General features: G+C 38.4%; 1 non-coding gene across 1 annotated transcript; it reads left to right on the plus strand.

Annotated features, from left to right (window-relative positions):
- Positions 1 to 4,931: 4,931 nt before the first annotated feature.
- On the plus strand, positions 4,932 to 5,038 carry LOC120266340. The gene has a single exon (XR_005538143.1). It is a non-coding gene; the product is annotated as a small nucleolar RNA R71 (small nucleolar RNA).
- Positions 5,039 to 19,355: the final 14,317 nt, after the last annotated feature.

Here is a 19,355-nt window from a genome sequence, read left to right on the forward strand (position 1 = left end):
AAACTAGAGAAAAGTAATGCTCAACATAAGGAAAGAATGCTTCGCATTCATATCACACAAGCACTTATCAAACTCCCCCACACTTAAGCTTTTGCTTGTCCTCAAGCAAAAATTAAACATTCTGTGCATAGATGAAGGAAATATTGGAAGTGCTTGGCCTTAGGTTCACCAAAGTGTACAGAGAGAGCATTCTATAAGTAATGGAAATTTCAACATTAAATACAAAAAATCAAAGCTCTAGCTAAAAACTTGAATAAAAAAAGACAACAAACCCGAAATCGTGTACATGTGTGAACTCACTAAAAAACAACCCAAGGTATACTCCTCAAAGTTCTACGTACAAGGGACTTTTTTATCTACAAAAGTGACAACAATTGCAAAGATGGTATTAGCTTCACTCATCCTCTAAGGTAGCCCTTTCCAAAGCGGCCGCTAAGGTGGCTTTCACACTTTCGAGGTGGTAGCTCTTTCTACCGGAGTGGTAGCTTTCACTCATCCTATGAGATAGCTCTTTCTCTCATTAGGCCATACCTAGTATCTGACTTATGAGAGTAGCTTCATACTACATAGGTGGTAGCTCTTTCCACCCAAAACAAACAAGAAAATTATTTTGTTCCTTCTTTTCATCATTCATTTCTTTTTCAGAATTTAACACAAGAAACAACCATAACTAGTCCCTTTAACATCGAACATGAGTTTCCAATAGAGTTTAAAAAGTGAGCAGTGCCTGAGTGTAAATCGGGTAAAAATTCCTAGAAATTCAAGCAAGAACTAGAGCATGAAAACATTCAATGTTAAAAATTCTCCTAAACTCAAGAATACGATCATTGCAACTAAGGTGAACCGCCATTGGCTATGTGAGCATGTATAACAATCAAAACTAATATAAAAGATATGTGCACTATGAAACTCCCCCCCACACTTAAGTTGTACATTATCCCCAATATACACATGCAAGCTCACTCATAATGTATATCAATGAAGAATATATGTTGGAGAAGCAATCAAAACAATACTCCCCTAACTCCTAATGTCGCGTTTGATGGAGCTAAGTCCTTGGGAGTAATGTTCCGACGTGTTGTGAAGCTCACACGGCCAAGTGTCGAGACAACTTGGTCGTGCCCATGACAGAGTCTCAATTCCCATGATGACAAGACCATCTGCACGCATACACGACGGGGTTCAGTGAAGCTCAATAAAACAAAAATAACTCGAGTATATATAAAAGATAGACAATGAATACAACTCGAGATGCAAAATGAAAATAAACTCAAAAGGAGAATCCTTTCTGAGTGAACAACTCTAAAATAAAATGCAAAATAAAGAGAATGCAGAAAAATAAAGTCAAATGTTGGTGTCATGCTCTGCTGGCTCCTCTGCTACTGCATGTGGTGGGGAAACATAAGGTGGATCCACCGGTGCTAGTATAGGAGATGGGGGTGCAGGAGATGCCGAGAGGGGACTGAGGAGTCCTCGGTCCCAAAACAAATGAGGAGGCGACATCTCGCTCTAAGATCTGCTGTAATACGTCAAAATGTGCCGTGAACTCTGTGTACTGAGTGACCTGTGTAGCCTTAATATTGGCAATCTCTGCTCGAGCCTCAGCTACCTCTGTCCGTATCACTCCCACCGCACTCTTGAGCCTCTCGAAGCGATCATGAGCTCGAGATGGTGAAAACATATGTACGTGGGGAGCGTCCTCTGCCGCTAAAGGTGCCTCGGTCTCCATTGGTGCTGACTGAGGCTGGGGAGCTGGTTGGGAAGCCTCGGCATGATCACCCTCACCCTCGGCTATCTCTGGAGCTGGTAGCACCAACACATAAACCCCTGTCCGAAACCTACAGACCATGCCCATCAATCTCAGTGTCTTTAAACTCCGGGGGGGTAGGTATACTCGTCTTCTCAGCCCCATGAATCGAATCCAAGAGACCCATGCCCAAGACTAATCTCGTAATGTAGGGGCCCGAGAAGATCGCTCCCAGTCTAGCATAATGCCCCTGATGTCTGATGTACTCTGCCATGATGTGTCCTAAGTGAATCGATATGCGCTGCACCATCGAGTACAAGTATAGAAGCTCCTGCCGGCTCAGAACGCTAGTGCTATCACTACAGCCATTCACCGATCTGCTCATGATGGCATGTAACTATCGGTATGCAGGTCGGGAAAGGCACGTGGCCTTGGACACCCCCGGCTTGTACTGACCCTGACCATATAGCACCCTGTAAGCTCTCTGCGGGGTCAAAGCTCCGGGATAATCAGTAGGTAACTGATAGTACTCCTCAGTGTCTGTGAATGCCTCCTCATACAAGCCAAGCAGAACTGAAAACTGAGTGATGCCCAAGCTATGGTGGTGTCCAAGTGATCTAAACTGAATGGTGTCTAAACTGTCGAAGCTCGCATACGATCTATCAAACTCGAATGATGATAGCACTTCCAATGCAAACTCTCGGATGGCTGGCTCTCTAATCATCAATAACTGCCGCCAACCACCTGTTGAAACGAGATCCTCGACCTCATCAGCGAACTCATCTCCCTGTTGTAGATCTCTCAGTATACTCGTGTCATGGAATTGAGTCTGTCCGAATCGGAGTCCCGACAAGCGCTCATAGCGAACCTGATGCTCTAGAATCGCGAAACTCATGCCCTCAGGCTCAGGGGATGACTCACGAGATGACTCACGCGGCCTCTTATCAGCTTGCTTCTTCGACTGAGGTGCCATAATCTGCAAAATTTGAAACGAAATCAATCAAACAAGTTGATAAACTAACACTGCAGAAATCCACACGGTGGTGTGGAATTTCCACAGGCCAGTGTGGATCCATGGGGCGTGAAAACCGCACGGCCACGCCACAAGAATCCAAAAATACAACTTAAAAATACTTCTAACTTTGTTCTAAACATAAATCATCTTTCTAATTGAAGAAATGAAGCATTATTAAAAATATTTACCTATGAAAATCATGAATTGATGAAGAAAATTATAAATAGGGCTTACCAACGAGTTAAAATGAAAGAACTATGAATCGGCCAGAAAACCTTGCAACAATCCTACCAACTCGGCGATAGGAGGTCGGGCGTTAATGTGAAAGTGCTCCCAGACGAATGGAGGGTGTGAGGGAGAAGAGAAACGACTATTCTTTAAAAAGACCTCCCGCCTCTTGGCGTTCTGTACATCCACATGGGCGTGCGGAAATTACCCATGCCCGTGCGCCCCCACAGGAGAGCTTCACTGGGGCAGGTGCACGCCCCTGGGTGCTCTCGGGAAAAACTCTCACTGCCTCTAAACGCTCTCGCACGGGCGTGCGGAAAATAACCACTCCCGTGCGCCCGACCCACAGGGGCAGTCGCACACCCCTATGGCTTCTCTGGACATCCGAGAAAAATCATTAAGTGTTCCACACGACCGTGCAAAAATGCCACACAGGCGTGGACATTCACATGCCCAACACACAAGGGCACCCACACGCCCCTATGTCTTGTCGGGATGAAGAGGGCTCCTCTGCAGAGTTTCACACGGGTGTGTGGAAATTACCCACGCCCGTGCACTTATCACAAGGTCGCCCACAGGGACGAGTTCACGCCCCTGTGTGCTCTTGGGATAATCGGCCAAACTCTGCAGAAATTCACACGCCCGTGCGGAAATTAACCATGGGCGTGCGATATTCGCATAGTCGTTCACAGGGGCAGCCGCACGCCCTTGTGCCTTCTCTGGATGAGCTCGCGATACAAATCCATGGGTGTGTGGAAATTCCACACGCCCGTGCGTCTTCACTGGATGCCTTAGAAAAACCTACAGGCTCTGCAAAAAGTTGCTGACATGTTTACACACTTAGAGCATGTTTACACACTCGTATGGGTCTGGATTGAACATTTCTTGCATGTATTCATCAAAAATCTCATCAGTAGTGTCTAGAAAGTATAAAATATCATCGAAATCAAGAGAATGCCGCATGGCTTCAGCAAGGCGGTATGTGAGCTTGTCATCTCCAACCCTTAAAGTTAGCTCTCCGCCGTCCATGTCAATAAATGCCTTGGAAGTCTGTAAGAACGGTCTCCCAAGTATCAAAGGTACACCTGCATCCTCATCGACGTCTAGCACTATAAAGTCAACCAAAAAAATGTACTTGTCAACCTTGACAAGCACGTCTTCAATGATTCCTCTCGGATATCGCACTGTTCGGTCCACTAGTTGCAAAGTCATCCGAGTAGGCCTAGGCTCGCCCAAGCCTAGCTTTTGAAAAAAGGTGTATGGCATAACATTGATATTAGCCCCGGAGTTCGCCAATGCCATTTCCTCACCTAGATTGCCAATATTACATGGAATGATGAAGCTTCCCGGGTCCTTCTTCTTGTTTCGACATGTTCTTTTGCAATACCACCGAGCATGACGCATCTAAAATCACTGAAGCACTTTCCTCGAACTTCCTCTTGTTAGTCAACAAGTCTTTCAAGAACTTCGCATACTTAGGCATTTGGGCCAATGCCTCAACAAAAGGGATATTGATGTGGAGTTGCTTGAACAAACTCAGGAACTTCTTGTACTGTTCATCCCTTTGGTCATTTCTCAATCTAGAGGGATAAGGGATTCTTGGCTTGAAAGGTGGGGGTGCCATCTCTTTCTCTTTGCTTGTTCCCTCTTCTAACTCTATAACCTCGGGTGCATGTTCTTTTGGCTTCTCACTCTGAAGCCTACCTTCAACCTCATGACCAATTCTCAAAGTGATCGCCTTCACGTGCTCTCTAGGGTTGGTCTCTGTATTACTCATCAAGCTTCCATGTGGCCTTTCGGAGAGAGACTTCACAATTTGCCCCACCTGATTTTCAAGGTTATGCAAAGAGGCGGTGTGGTTGCGAAGTGTAGCCTCGACTGAGTTGCCTTGTACTCGGATTCAAACCGTTGTAAAAGGTCTGAACAATCATCCATTCCGGGAAACCGTGTTGCGGGCACTTTCTCAGGAGCTCCTTGAACCTTTACCATGTCTCGAATAGAGACTCCAATTCCAACTGAACAAAGGATGAGATCTCATTCCTGAGCTTTGCAGATTTTCCGAGAGGGAAATAACGGGCAAGAAAAGCTTCTACCATCTCCTCCCATTTGGTGATCAATGCTCTAGGTAATGAGTGTAGCCACTGCTTCGCTCTCCCCTTTAGGGAAAATGGGAAGGCCCTCAAGTTGATGGCATCATCCGTCACTCTGTTTATCTTTAGCATATCACATACCTAGAGAAAACTCTCTATATGACTGTTTGGATCCTCATCGGCCAAACTGTTGAACTGTGCAGATTGGTGCAATATGTGGATGAATGCTGGCTTCAGCTGAAAGTTCTGAGCTATAATCAGGTGATGCACAATGCTCGATTGTGTCCCCAATACTGAAGGTCTAGCATAATCAGATAATGTCTGTTGTTGCTCGTTCTGTTCTGCCATGTTTTCAGATCATTCCACTTCCAAATCAGCTAAATTAGACTGTTCTTGCACAGGCTCTTTCCCTTTTCTTCTAAGTGTAAGTTCAAGCTCAGGATCTTCTTCAATAAATATTTAGGGATTCCCTCAGGTCATAACCTGGAGCTGCACCCAAAAAGAAAGAAAAAGAAATCAGAACGATGATAGAACAAGAAGATATGAAATAGAATGCATGATGAAATAGCTAAGAAAACAAAGTGCAAAGTATCTCTAAACGCCTACTCCCCGGCAACGGCGCCAAAAACTTGACAAGGTCCCCTTGTGTATATCCCGCAAGTGCACAGGTTTGTTGAAGTAATAATCCCGGATGAGCGGGTATCGAATCCACAGGAAGTAGGGATTAAAAACACTTAATCCGCTTCTTAGCTATGTGAAAGATCAGTAGTGATAAGTGTGACAATGATTCAATTCTCAAAAGTAAAAACAACGAGTAAGAACGCACGAGTAAAGGAGGAGGTAAGGCAATTGATAAAGATGGGGTACTCGGATAATGCTCCACCTAGGACAATCGTTTCAAGTGCAAGAACCCTCTATTATGCTTCCTAATCGATGCAATGTTGAGTCATGGAAATCATTAAATACATAGTCCCAAACCTAAGGTCAACTATGCCTAACTCTATACATGTCCCGGAGGAGAGATTAGATAACCTCTCAACCTCGCACTCGAATAGAGTTGCAATGAGTTCTAGGGATTCCAAGTGGAAGGTCCCTAACCATAATTAAGCCCTAGATACTAAGATCACCTTAACGCTTCACTCCGTTGCACGCGCAACTAAGCCCCAGCGGAGGGTCATCCCTTAGATCATTCACTCAATTATGGCCGCAAAGAACTCGAGGAATGGAGGTAGAATCTATCACATCGAAGGGGAAAGGGGACGCTCCTGTATCTCTTGACTCACCCTCTCAACCCTCTCCAACCTAGCTTTGCCTAACGCTCGTGGTGTGTCACTCACTCACATGGTTACCAACAAGAACTCTCAACCCTAGTGTCACTCTAGGGAAAATGTTCATACAATCAAGCATTCAAGGTTGGAACTCACAACAAACATCAATTAATTGAAAAGCATAATAAAGAGATTCAATGAAACAAATACATCCTAGGGTTCACAAATACCCAAGTAGCCACTAGGAGTTTAGCTCTATATGGAGCTAAGTACAATCAAAGAAATAAAATGTAAAAGCAATGAATCAATAGAGAAATACCCTCGATAGTAGTGTCGATGGTCTTGTGGAAAGTCCTCTAATCATCGTCCAAGGATTACCTCGTCCGGTATAGGATACGCCTCGATGGAAGCTCCCCTACAAACCTTCTTCCTAAGCAATGAATCCGTAGAACCTCTCCAAAACCTTAGCCAATACCTCTCAAAACCCTAGCCGAAACCCTCTCTCAAGTTGGGGAAAAGATGGAGAAAAGAATGCTGAAATCGGTGCTGAATCGGCTTTAAATAGGGCTAGAATCGGGCGACCACACGGGCCTGTGGATTTTACACACGCCCGTGTGGATTATCTAAATTCCAGTTTTCTCGGCCGGCTGTGAACAGTGCTACTACATTACTTTTGGTACAGTGTTTTGCTATGGTACCTTGCCAAAAATACTTCCCGAGTCCATACTTTCATCGAGGTGACGTAAACAAGCACACGTTCACGTCGTGGATCGCTTTGCTTCTTTAATGATGGACAAGTTGGTGGAAATCTTGTTCTATTTGCATAAGTCAGAATGCTTGAGTGTGACTGCCCTTGTGCCCCTCCAAATGGTTGTGCTAACTCAAATACGAGGAGGTTGGCACACACTTTAGCATCTCACACCCGACCTATGTCTTCGCGTTTGAACCTTAGCAAGATTTCCTCCGAAATTGGTGCATTATGATCCACATTGGCTTCTTTCCTTCATACTCGGCCTCACAACCCTACCTGCATAAAAGTAATATAAAAACACACATATTAGTGTAAAAACCCGAGAAAAGTAATGCTCAACATAAGGAAAGAATGCTTCGCATTCATATCACACAAGCACTTATCAGGAGTTTAGGAGAGTATTATTTTAATTGCATTCCCACACACATTATGCTTCTATTGATACTATCTTTATTTTGCTTACGAGTGTACATTGAGGGAAATGTACATCTTAAGTGTGGGGGAGGGTTCACCTTATACATGACTTTTACTTGTGTTTTCATGAGCATGCTCTTGTTGCCAATGAAGGTTCACCTTAGGGTTAAGACTTTTACTTGTGTTTTCATGAGCATCGGGTAATCTTAAGAGGGTTTTCTTTATCATTGTGTGAGTGAGGGAGTGTTATACTCTTTACTCTATCACCTCTTTTAGTGGATTATTTTCTCCAGGCTTGGCCCCCCATACTTAGACAAGATTATGCCAAACTGGGTAACCAACTTGTGTGTCTTCTCTTTCGCTTGCATGATTATTTGTGTGTATTATAATTTCTTATGAGATTGAGAGTTTATTTTACACACACATATCCCTCTGGAACTAACATGAGGTATCAGAGCTTATTCACCATTCTGGGTCTAGGTTTCAAGGCTTACGAGGTCCATGAAAGTTCTGACGATGGCTGCAATGGAAGGAGCATCTGGCACATGACCACCGCTACTCAACGGTTCCAATTATTCATATTGGAAAGCAAGCATGAAAGCCTTCATCAAATTTCTTGAAGAGAGCGCATTGACTGCGATGGAAGAAGGTTGGTCTCCTCCAATTGATGAAGATGCCAAGAATAATGAAGTCAAGAAGAAGAAGAGCAATTGGATTCTTGAAGAAATAAGGAAAACCAATGCAAACTGGAAGGCTCTCAATGCTATGTTTGGAGGAATTGATGAAAATCAGTTCAAATATATTACAACATATGAATTGGCAAAGGAAACATGGGACATCTTACAAAATATTAATGAAGGCACAAATCTTGTCTGAATATCAAAACTACAAATGTTAACTAGTAGGTTTGAAAATCTCAAGATGGAAGAAGATGAGACTATAACTAAGTTCCACGCAAAATTAATGGACATAGTGAATCAAATATTTCAGTTGGGCGAAAGGTATTTGGATGAAAAATTAGTGCGAAAGACTCTTAGATCCTTACCTAAGAGATTTGAAGCAAAAGTAGCAACCATTTAAAGTCTTATGATATCTCAATGATGAGACTTTATAAGTTGATGGGGTCTCTTCAGGTATATGAGATGAACATGAAGTCAATAAGAAAGACCGAATACATAGCTCTAAAAGAAGAAGCCAGGAAGTAGGACATGTTGCAACAGGAAGATACAACTGAAGCCAAGATAATGTTACTTCTAAAAGATCTCAACAGACTGCTACAATAATTTCATACCAGAAAGTTGTCACAACAACGATCAACTGAAATTGAAGAAGAAAGTCAAAAGAATACAATGTTGGGAGTGCGGTAAACTGGTCATTTATAGAACAAATGTATCAAAAATGGCAAGCTACAACTTATCATTAAGCAGAATAATGAAGAACTAAAAGATCATATGACTGTCAATCATATTGCCTTTAAAACAAATATATAAGCAAGACATCATGTTCATAGAACTGATCATGTTATAACATTAGTTGCAACATCTGAAGAAATCAAAAAACCAGTGAGGCGTATTCTTGTTAATATTGCAAAATTAATAGTCACACACAATCAGACTGTTTAAGACTGAGAATATATATGAATAAAGGAAGACAAGTGAAGCTCTCTCAGTGTACTGTAATAGCTGTCAAAAGGAAAAAGGAATCAAGAAGGTATGGGTCAAGAAAATGGATTTCATGTGTGGAGTGGCATATACATTTGCAAAGAAACCATCAAAAGAAGATTGGAATTTTGACAATGGTTGTTATAAACACATGACATGCAATAAAAGTTTTCTTAAGAACTACAAAAGCTGCTTAGCCAGGAAGTTACATTTGGGGATGGTCAGAATAGTGAAGTAATTGGTGAGGGAACATTAATGTTACCAGGTTTACCAAACCTGAAGAATGTTCTACATGTGGATAGTCTAAAAGTGAACCTGATGAGTATTAGTCAACTATGTGATTAGAATATGATAGTAAAGTTCACTAAAGATAGCTATATGGTCTATGATGACACAACCAAGTGTGTTTTAAGTGGTGCAAGGTCTTAAGATAATTGTTATCTATTTTAGAAACTACAAAAATGTTACAAAACCTTGTGCAACATGACAAAAACTTGGCATCAGAAACTTGGGCATGTAAATTACAAGAACCTAATAAAGATTGTATAACTTGGAGCTATGAAAGACGTACCTAGAATGACATCGAAAGAAAACAAAGTGTGTTGTCCTTGTCAAACGAATAAGCAAAAATGAGCATCTTATAAGGTTTTGCATGATATAGTTACCTCAAGAGTTCTAGAGCTGTTACACATGGATCTTATTGGTGCTACACAAGAAGAAAACTGGTCAGGACACTGGTACATATTTGTTTATGTTGATGATTACTCCTGATTCAGCTGGGTTGAGTTACTAAAAGAAAAATCATAAGCATTTGGGGCATTTAAGAAGTTATGTACTCATCTCTAGAGTGAGAAAGATTGTTGGATCGGCAGTATCCTAAGAATCCAATGTGATTATGTAAGGGAATTTGAAAATAGTTAGTTTGCAGAATTCAGCAGAGAACATGAAATACATCATGAAAATTCTGGTCCAAAATCACCTCAACAAAATGGAGTTGTTGAACAAAAGAATTGTACTCTTTAAGAAATGCCTAGGGTCATTCTAAATACAAAGAAACTTCCCACAAAATTTTCGGCAGAAGCAGTATGTACAGCTTGAGATATTATAAATAGAGTATATCTTCGTCCTTCTTCCAAAAAAACATCATATGAAATCAGGAAAGGAAAGAAGCCAAACCTTAGTTACTTTCATGTGTTTGGAACAAGTGTTATATTTTAAATGATAGAGAGTAGCTTGGAAAGTTTGATGAGAAAAGTGATGAAGGAATTTTTTTGGGATTATTCTGCAAACAGTCATGCTTATCAGATGTTAAATTCAAGAACTAGCAAAATAATGGAGTCCTTTAATGTTGTTATTGATGATCTTTTTGATGAAATAACCAATATGGAGTCTCAAAATCTATTCAGAGAATTAGACGACAATTAGGGCAATGCTCCTATTGACGATGATGCTCAACAAACTATTGAAACACCTATGGTAACACTTGAAGCTATGAATGAAACAACTAGATGGCAGATACAATAGATGTTGCAACACAAGATACAATAGAAGATACTACTTCAGGATCTAATGGAGATAGTTAGGAAGTCAACACTTGTGAACCATCTTCAACAGTAAGGAAGAATCATCCAATACAAGATGTGATTGGTAGCATTAATGAGGGAAGACGAACCAAGAATAGTAAAAAGATAGATTATCAGGAGTTGGCCAGATACATGTGCTACACCTCTCTCATTGATCCAAAAAATATAATAAAAGCTTTGAATGATGAACACTGGATTGATGTTATATAGGAAGAACTGAATTAATTTGCTTGAAATGATATATGGACTTTGGTTCCAAGACTAAGGGATGTGAATATCATTGGAACAAAATGGATCTTTAAAAACAAAATTGATGATAAGGGAAATGTTACCAGAAACAAAGCAAAATTAGTTGCTCAAGGGTACACTCAAGTTAAAGGAATTGATTTTGATGAAACATTTACACCAATAGCTCATCTCGAATCCATCAGACTATTATTGGATATTGCATGCACCATGAGATTCAACATATATCAGATGGATGTCAAAAGTGCTTTTCTAAATAGGTTTCTAAATTAAGAAGTTTATGTAGAACAACTAAAAGTATTTGAAGAGTCACATCATTCTGATCATGTGTTCAAGTTGCAAAAGGCTTTTTTTGGGTTAAAGCAAGCACCTAGAAGTTTGTATGAAAGACTCACAACATTTCTGCTGGAAAAAGGCTACCAGAGAAGGGAAGTGGACAAGATGTTGTTTATCAAGAAAATTAGGTCTGATATCATGGTTGCTTAAATATATGTTGATGATATAGTGTTTGGTTCCACATCTCAGAATCAAGTTGATAAATTTGTGTTACTTATGCAGTAAGAGTTTGAAATAAGCATGGTGGGAGAACTCACCCACTTCTTAGGATTGCAGATTAAACAAAGCAAGAGTGGTATTTTCATCTCTCAAAGAAAGTATGCAAAGGAATTTTATGAAAAGATTTGGGTTATAGAATGCAAGACATGTCAGGACATCAATAATTGTTAATAAAATATTAACCAAGGATGGGCATGGTAAAAGTGTGGATCCAAGTCTGTATAGAAGCTTGATTGGTAACTTGCTCTATCTTATAGCCACCAGACCAAATATTTGTTTTAGTGTTGGAGTGTGTGCAAGATATCAAGCTTCACCAAAGGATTCTCATTTGATAGTTGTCTAATGATTCAAATACACACCTGGCAAGTTACAGTGATGCTAATTAGGCAGGCAATATAGATGATCAGAAAAGTACTTCAAGTGGATGTTTTTATCTAGGAAACAACCTTGTCACTTGGTACAACAAGAAGCAAAGTTTAATCTCACTCTTCACTACAGAAGCCGAGTGTATACAAACAGGAAGTTGTTGCACTCAATTAATATGGATGAAGCAAATGATTGATGACTATGGTCTACAACAAGGATAGTTGACTATTTTTTGTGACAACAAAAGTGTAATTGACATTTTCAAGAATCTGGTTCAACATTCTCGAACCAAACACATTGATATTCAACATCATTTCATACACGAATTAGTTGAAAGCAAGACTATAATGATAGATCATGTTGCAATTGAAAAACAACTGGCTGACATTTTTACTAAACCCCTTGATGCCATAAGATATGAACAACTGAGAGGTGTTCTAGGTCTTTGTCAAATGTGATTGTTGGCCAAAGGACTCTGTAAATGACCTTGTATGTGGTAAAGTTATCCTAAAGAGGTTTGCAGTAAGGTAATCCTTAAGGGGCAGTTCTTTTTGGTGTGTTCGCTCTTAGTTATCTTGCATGTCTTTGCCATTATCTGTCACAAAGGGAGAGAAATCTGTTATTTCTCTTTTTACTCTTTGTTATCTTGTGTTACTCCCTATTATTTTGTTTGTAGTACATGTCATAACACGGTGTTATAACAAGCACCAGATTGGCAGAGGCATAGAAGAGAAGATTGTGTCAAATAATTCCAAAGGCGAAGTTGTTAGATTTGAAGACTTGGATTGCCATTGATGATGTTGTAACTAAATGGATGGTGACATGTCACATGAAGAGCTGTGGACTAGAAGATCATGATGAAGGATTATGTTTAGAGTTTTTCCTCTCATTGGTAAAATTAAGTAATAACTATTTTCGAAAGGAGCATCAAGGTAAAAGGATCTCTCTTGAAAAGCTAGTTTTTATCTTAGGTATGATTTTATCTATCTTTGGTAAGATCCTGGATGATTTTATCTCTCATAAACTCCTTATTATGAGAGATCTATTTCAAAGAGAGAGGAATTATTCTTTATCGAGAAAAGATTATCATGAATATTGCATGAAACTTGAGTTAGTAAGAAGGCTATTTATGGGCAGAGCCATTTTATGTGTACAAGACATATATGATGAGATGTGGTTGAAGATTTGAAGACCCAAGTATGGATGATTGGAGATCATTCTTCGATGATATTGAAGGCTAAACTTAGATAAAGAGGAGATAAAGTTTAGTAATAATATATTCATTGTTCAAATGAAGATCATAATTGAACACCAAACTTGGACCAAATTAGGAAAGAAGATCAGGAGATCTTTGGTAGCTATCTTTGGTGAGATGGTGTTCATACCTTGGTGGGTGCAACCCTCTATAGTGGGGCTTGCTGAAATGACATGAGGAAGAAAGTGGTTATAGGTAAGAGGAGCTCGAGATGAGTCACCTACTACAAAATGAACTGAAGGAACCGGGAGAGTTGAAGGTGTCACGAGTTTTGTTTCAATTGGCCTAGAAGTCAATTATGTTCAACAAGATGGGCAATGTTGCGACTGGGCATTGCAACATCTAAATTTGGAAGGTGTCCAAGTTAGGAAGCCGTGGAGAAGTCTAAAAGTAGAGGATCTATTAAAATATAGGTCCATTTATATAAGATACCCTAATTGAAGATGTTGGATGAGCCACCCAAGATAGACATCAAGGTGTGTGAGTTGAGAAGAGTCGGCATCGGGTAATCTTAAGAGGGTTTTCTTTGTCATTGTGTGAGTGAGGAAGTGTTGTACTCTTTACTCTTTCACCTCTTTTAGTGGATTGTTTTCTCCGGGCTTGGCCCCCCAAACATGGGCAAGATTGTGCCAAACTGGGTAACAAACTTGTGTGTTTTCTCTCTCTCTTGCATGATTGTTCGTGTGTTATAATTTCTTGTGAGATTGAGAGTTTCTTTTACACACACCTATTTCTCTAGAAATAACATAAATTAAATTATTTATTTACTACTTTTATTTTTTTAATTGATTTGGATATCCACTAATGTATTGGTATATTTTATTTTGCGGATAAGAGGTCATTATGATTAATTTAAAGTCAATTCAAAGGATTGAAGCCTTAGCCTTATTATAATGTTTAAAAGTTATTTCTTTGAGATTTTTAAATGATGTTTACATTATTCTAATTAGTGGTTTAGTGCTAAGTGGGATTTTTAAAATTTTAATAAATAATTTTGATTACTATTTTATTAAAGTATGCAAACTAATTTTATAGAATTTAAATTTTATCTCACATTCAAATATTAAATTGTATATAAATAATATTTAAATTAGTATTGTGTAAAATTATACAATATTTTTACTACACTTGTGAATGTTGCTTTCACTGTTATCAACGAATACTATATGGTTAAAACAACAATAATGAAATGTCGACATAAGATTTTTTAAGAGACACTTAACAAATGTTACTAAATAATTCTTGTACAAACATTTATAAATAAAATTTAATTTTAAATTAGATATGATGAATAACTTTTACCAACATTTACAAATATCGACTTAAATTGGGATTCACAATTGCTATTTTGTTAAACATTTTACAAAAAGTCGGTATAAGTAATTTAAGAGACCTTTAACAAATGTTACTATATAATCTCTATAACAAAAATTTAAAATATTGCAATATTTCAAAATTAATGTGATAAAAACTTATGGTGAGATCTGCAAATGTTGCATATAATATAAAAAGTGTTGCCTAAGCCATATACAAATGTTGGAATAAAATCCATATTGAGACTGTTTACAAATGTTGGGAAAAATATCACAATAAATGTCAGAATATATTGGTCCGAAGTTTCTTGAAAATGTCACAACAAAGTATACCGACTATGGAAATTACAACATATAATCGACATTGGTTACAAAAGTCACTATAGAGCTATTGCAATGGTTTTTGGCTATCTTACGATCATGACAAATGTCACAGAAACCCTTTTTTGTTGTAGTGAATGGTGCTTCAACATGACTTCCCTTGGTTGTTTAAAGTAAAGACTTCTATTTTTATGAATTCTTGAACCTAATCCGGCATGATCAATGGATTGTGGAGATTCTTTATAAAAACTAAATCTTATCTCTAAGTAACTAGTCCCGAAACATGGTGAATCAGGTATATAGCACGTTCTTCCCATGAATGCATTTCAATTCTAGCCATGAGAGATCAATTAAAACCCTTTCAATTGAGGGAGATCATTTATACACTCGGGTTGTCGCTAACTAAGCTTGTGCTCATTCATATGCTCGAGTTCTCACTAACTAAACCTATGCTCACAAATTCAGGTTATTGCTAACTAAATTTGCGGATCAAGCATTGCCACAATTGAATCTTAATATCAAAATCAAATTAGATTAATAGAAAAAAAGTCAAGAAATCATATTACAACCAAGTTCCATCAAATCCAAGAACCAAGTGTTTAGCTACTAATGGATAAAAATATCACAAAAAATATGATCAAAATACAATACAAGAAGAGTTTCATGAAGAACTCCAAATTTATGGAATAGGGTAAAAGAGATGACTCAATTCTCTTAGAGTTTGATACACTTCTTCAAATCTGCTCTTGATCTTCAATTTACTCTCTAATAGGGATCAAATCCGCCTTGATCTAGCTCCTAAAGGTGTTAAGGAAGCCTTGGATTCATCTCCTATAGTATTTTATCCAACTCTAGCCAAAGTCTCCAAGAAGTACCAAAACGTTCCACCCAAAAACCGCTTGAACATCAATTTATAGAGTCTTTTGTGAAGCTAAACACATCCATTAAAGAAGACAGGGTGTTTAGTAGGCATGTAACGCCGTTATAGTTCTTAATCAACAATGGTTGAGCAAATACACGCCATAAATAGCCCTAGATCACAAACAAAACTATGTTCTTGCTGACATTTTATGAGGTGTGTGAAATATGCAAATATATATGTGCGAATAATATTTCAATTGATCTATTAGTACGTAAAGTGTATGGGTCATCAAGTAATATCTCGTGGGTGAGCACTAGGGTTGTATTTCCCCAAGAACAGTGATAGACTCCTATTACTTCTTTTTCACTTAATCAATAGCCTAAACGTTTACATTCTTTCTTTAATCTGCTTCTACAATTTATTACACAATACAATTGGAGAATCATTAAACACAATTGGAAGGAGTTGATGAGGTTGTATGCTAGTTATCTTGAAAATTACTTATGGTAGGCGTTGAGTGTGATAATCATGTTCTAGAATTAGATCAGGGGCATTCAAAAGCCTACTAGTCCCAATCTCTTGGCAACTAGGTCTAACTAACTAGGAACTTAAGGTGGAATCTCTTGCTACACCAGCCTCATATGTTTTCCTTAAGTAAGAGAATTCTTCTAGAAAGGACAAATCAAACATTTTAAGTCTAAGGGGCAATAGATCCCTACTCTAGAGATCTAGCAATACCTAACCTCTTAGAGCATGCATAAATCTAACAGAGTATGGGTCTCCTAATATGTGAGCATATCTTCGTCATCTACATTAACAAGAATTTCATTCAAGCAAACAAGCAATGATTCACCAAAAACTAGAAAGATTTATTAAATTATCAATCAAGATTCATAAACAATAATCGAGGGACCTAGACATACAATTCCCCTTGAATTAGGTTATTTTGGATAATAAAATAATAAATCAAAGCAAGATAGAGCCATAAAACCAAAGAGTAGATAAGTGTTTAAAGAATTCCTAAACTAATGCCCTCTAATAGGTCTGCCAAGTTTGAGGGTGAGAGGATCCCAAGATTGATAAGATGGCACCGAACACCTTCACGCGCCATCCTCTAACGATGACCATTGGATTTCCATTGAGAAACTCATCAGAATCTACTGAAATATGCTTGAAAGTCATCTCCATCCACTCAGATATTCAGAACTTTGGCCATACTACCTTATTTGGCAAAAGAATATCCCCAAAATAAGAAAAAAAATAGGGAATTTATAGGATCGAATCTGCGACGGCCTAACCACTGTTGTTGTGATGCCCATGGTAAGTAAGTTATTGCTTGGGCTCCAAATCATGTCTTGGCACAACTCTTTGGGCATTATGCAGATAGATCACGGTCGTGATTGTTTTAACAACAGTTATTGTGACTTCTGCGTTTCTTCTAGTGGTTACACATTGCCACGTCTTGATAATGGTAGTAGTAAGTGTAGACAACGGGCCTGGTAACCTGTCACCATGCCCAATGTGAGCAGTGGTGAAGCTTTAATCCAGTAACTTGGCCTATTTTGCTTCAAAACACCACTGAATTTGTTAAAACAAAGATAAAAGGATGAGGTGAACAAAAGAATAAAATACCATACTTATTAGGTACTAAACATGTTAGAATCCATGTTGAATGCAGTGTAAATGATACAAAAAATATAAACTATTTAGAACTTATCATGTTCCAAAGGAACACTACCTTACAAAACAAAACATGAATGTGTTTTACAAGAGTGCTTAGTTTAGCTTCTACATTTTCTTTTTCAACATTGCCTGAAACTTACTCAAATTGATTTCTTTTGTTTCAAAACCTATAAAATGTATCTACACATGAAATTTAACAGGATTGAGCATCAAATCTTAACAATCTCTCAAATTCTAGCGAAATGCATGTGAAATACTATCAAAATAGTAACTCATCAAGCACTTATCAAAGCTTCACACATTGGAAGTAGTATCTCTTTCTATTAAACACACATCTTTTGTGGTAGTCTTTTCTCTTGGTAGGGCATACAAAAGAATTTGACTGTCAAATAGTGACTTCACATTTTAAGAGAAAAGGTGTGCAAAAACTCTATGCAAAAAACTGATTTTTTTTAGAAAATATCTCTCTTTTTATACACCAAGCCCCTAAATCATACTTAATTTTAAAAAATTAAAATTAGCTCCATAAAAGAGACTCAAAATGCTCAAAAGTATCTAAGGAACCACACAAGTAAGTTTAAAATGAAATTAGTCCAAAGATTGGCCCAAAAAACACATATATTGCTATTATAAACCATTTTAAAGATGCTTTAAAAACGATAACAAGTCATAATGATCTACACTAAAGATTAATTTTTTGAAAATTGAAGCTCAAAACCCCCTTCCCCACACTTAAATATGCACATCACTCGTGATGTACTCAATAAAGCTCAGAGTTAAACTTGATGTAGTCAATTATGTAAATGAAAGGAAAATAAAATCCTTAACTCAATCTAATACTTACTGAAGATTTTTAAAATACAACAATGCAATCCTATTGATATTTCTTTGATAAGTATGCAAGCTTCCAATTATTTCTTTAATTTATTTCTCAACATGTATAGAAGAATTTGTGGAACTTAGTTGATAAGATCCACGAGTGCAAAGGTCATCAAGTAATAAACCTCTCGCGTAAGCACAAGAGTGTCATATTCCTTGGGGCCCCAAGAGTTACTATTACTTCTTTCTAGATGACACTATCTAGTCTACCAAAGACAAGTTCAAAACAAAATAAGAAAACTTACAAAGAGCCAACTATAAACAAATGGACTAAGGAACACCACATAAGCATATTAAGAAAATGTTTAACAATGAAAGAGTGAGGCCCCCGGGCGATGATCCCCTTGGGACTACTAAAGCTAGAAGGATGTTAGGATTACAAAGGCAATGGTGGTCTTGGGCCAAGAGACATCGTAAAGTAGGTTAACCCCGATAGTCGCGGTGATTAACCATAATCCCATACAAGTATCTGCTCGGAATCTTTTCAGGTTAAATCCTCCTATCATTGCATTATGCCTAGGGAAGTATCTAATTATGGTGAAACACAATATCTAGGTTCATCCATATTGCTTGGAGGGGTAAAAATACCCAATGGTCAGGGTGTATTCATATATGAATCCCTTTTAAGCTAAGTGGTCTGGTATAAGGGTGTAGGTCACGCAACCAAGTACAACCTAGAAGTTCAACCGCAGAGTTCTCATGCAATCCTACACATCAAAGAACACAAAGCTTAAACAAAAAACTAATCTAAATACACTAAAGGCAAATCACAACATCGATACAAGCAAGTTCATCTCAAGGTTCACCGGATGCCGGATGACCTTGGGAATCTAGTTCCACATCACACAAAGAGAAAGACTAGAATACAAGTAAATCATCAAAAATATCATGAACAAACTCCCTTAGATGTCGACTAGAGGTGGTGAAAAGAATCCAGTAGATCGGCGCCGACGAAGTCCTAGATGATTTCCTTGATAGCAACCTTCTTTTATCCCTTGATTTTGCTCCTTAAATCTGCCTCTCCAGCCCCTTGAAGCCCTAGAAGATGATGGTGGAGAAAGCACGGCCAAAGAACCCTTGAACGATGCCCTAGAACGCCATTAAAAAACTTCTCGGGT

The sequence above is a fragment of the Dioscorea cayenensis genome, chromosome 1 (genome assembly GCF_009730915.1).
Source record: "Dioscorea cayenensis subsp. rotundata cultivar TDr96_F1 chromosome 1, TDr96_F1_v2_PseudoChromosome.rev07_lg8_w22 25.fasta, whole genome shotgun sequence".
Taxonomy (NCBI): domain Eukaryota; kingdom Viridiplantae; phylum Streptophyta; class Magnoliopsida; order Dioscoreales; family Dioscoreaceae; genus Dioscorea; species Dioscorea cayenensis.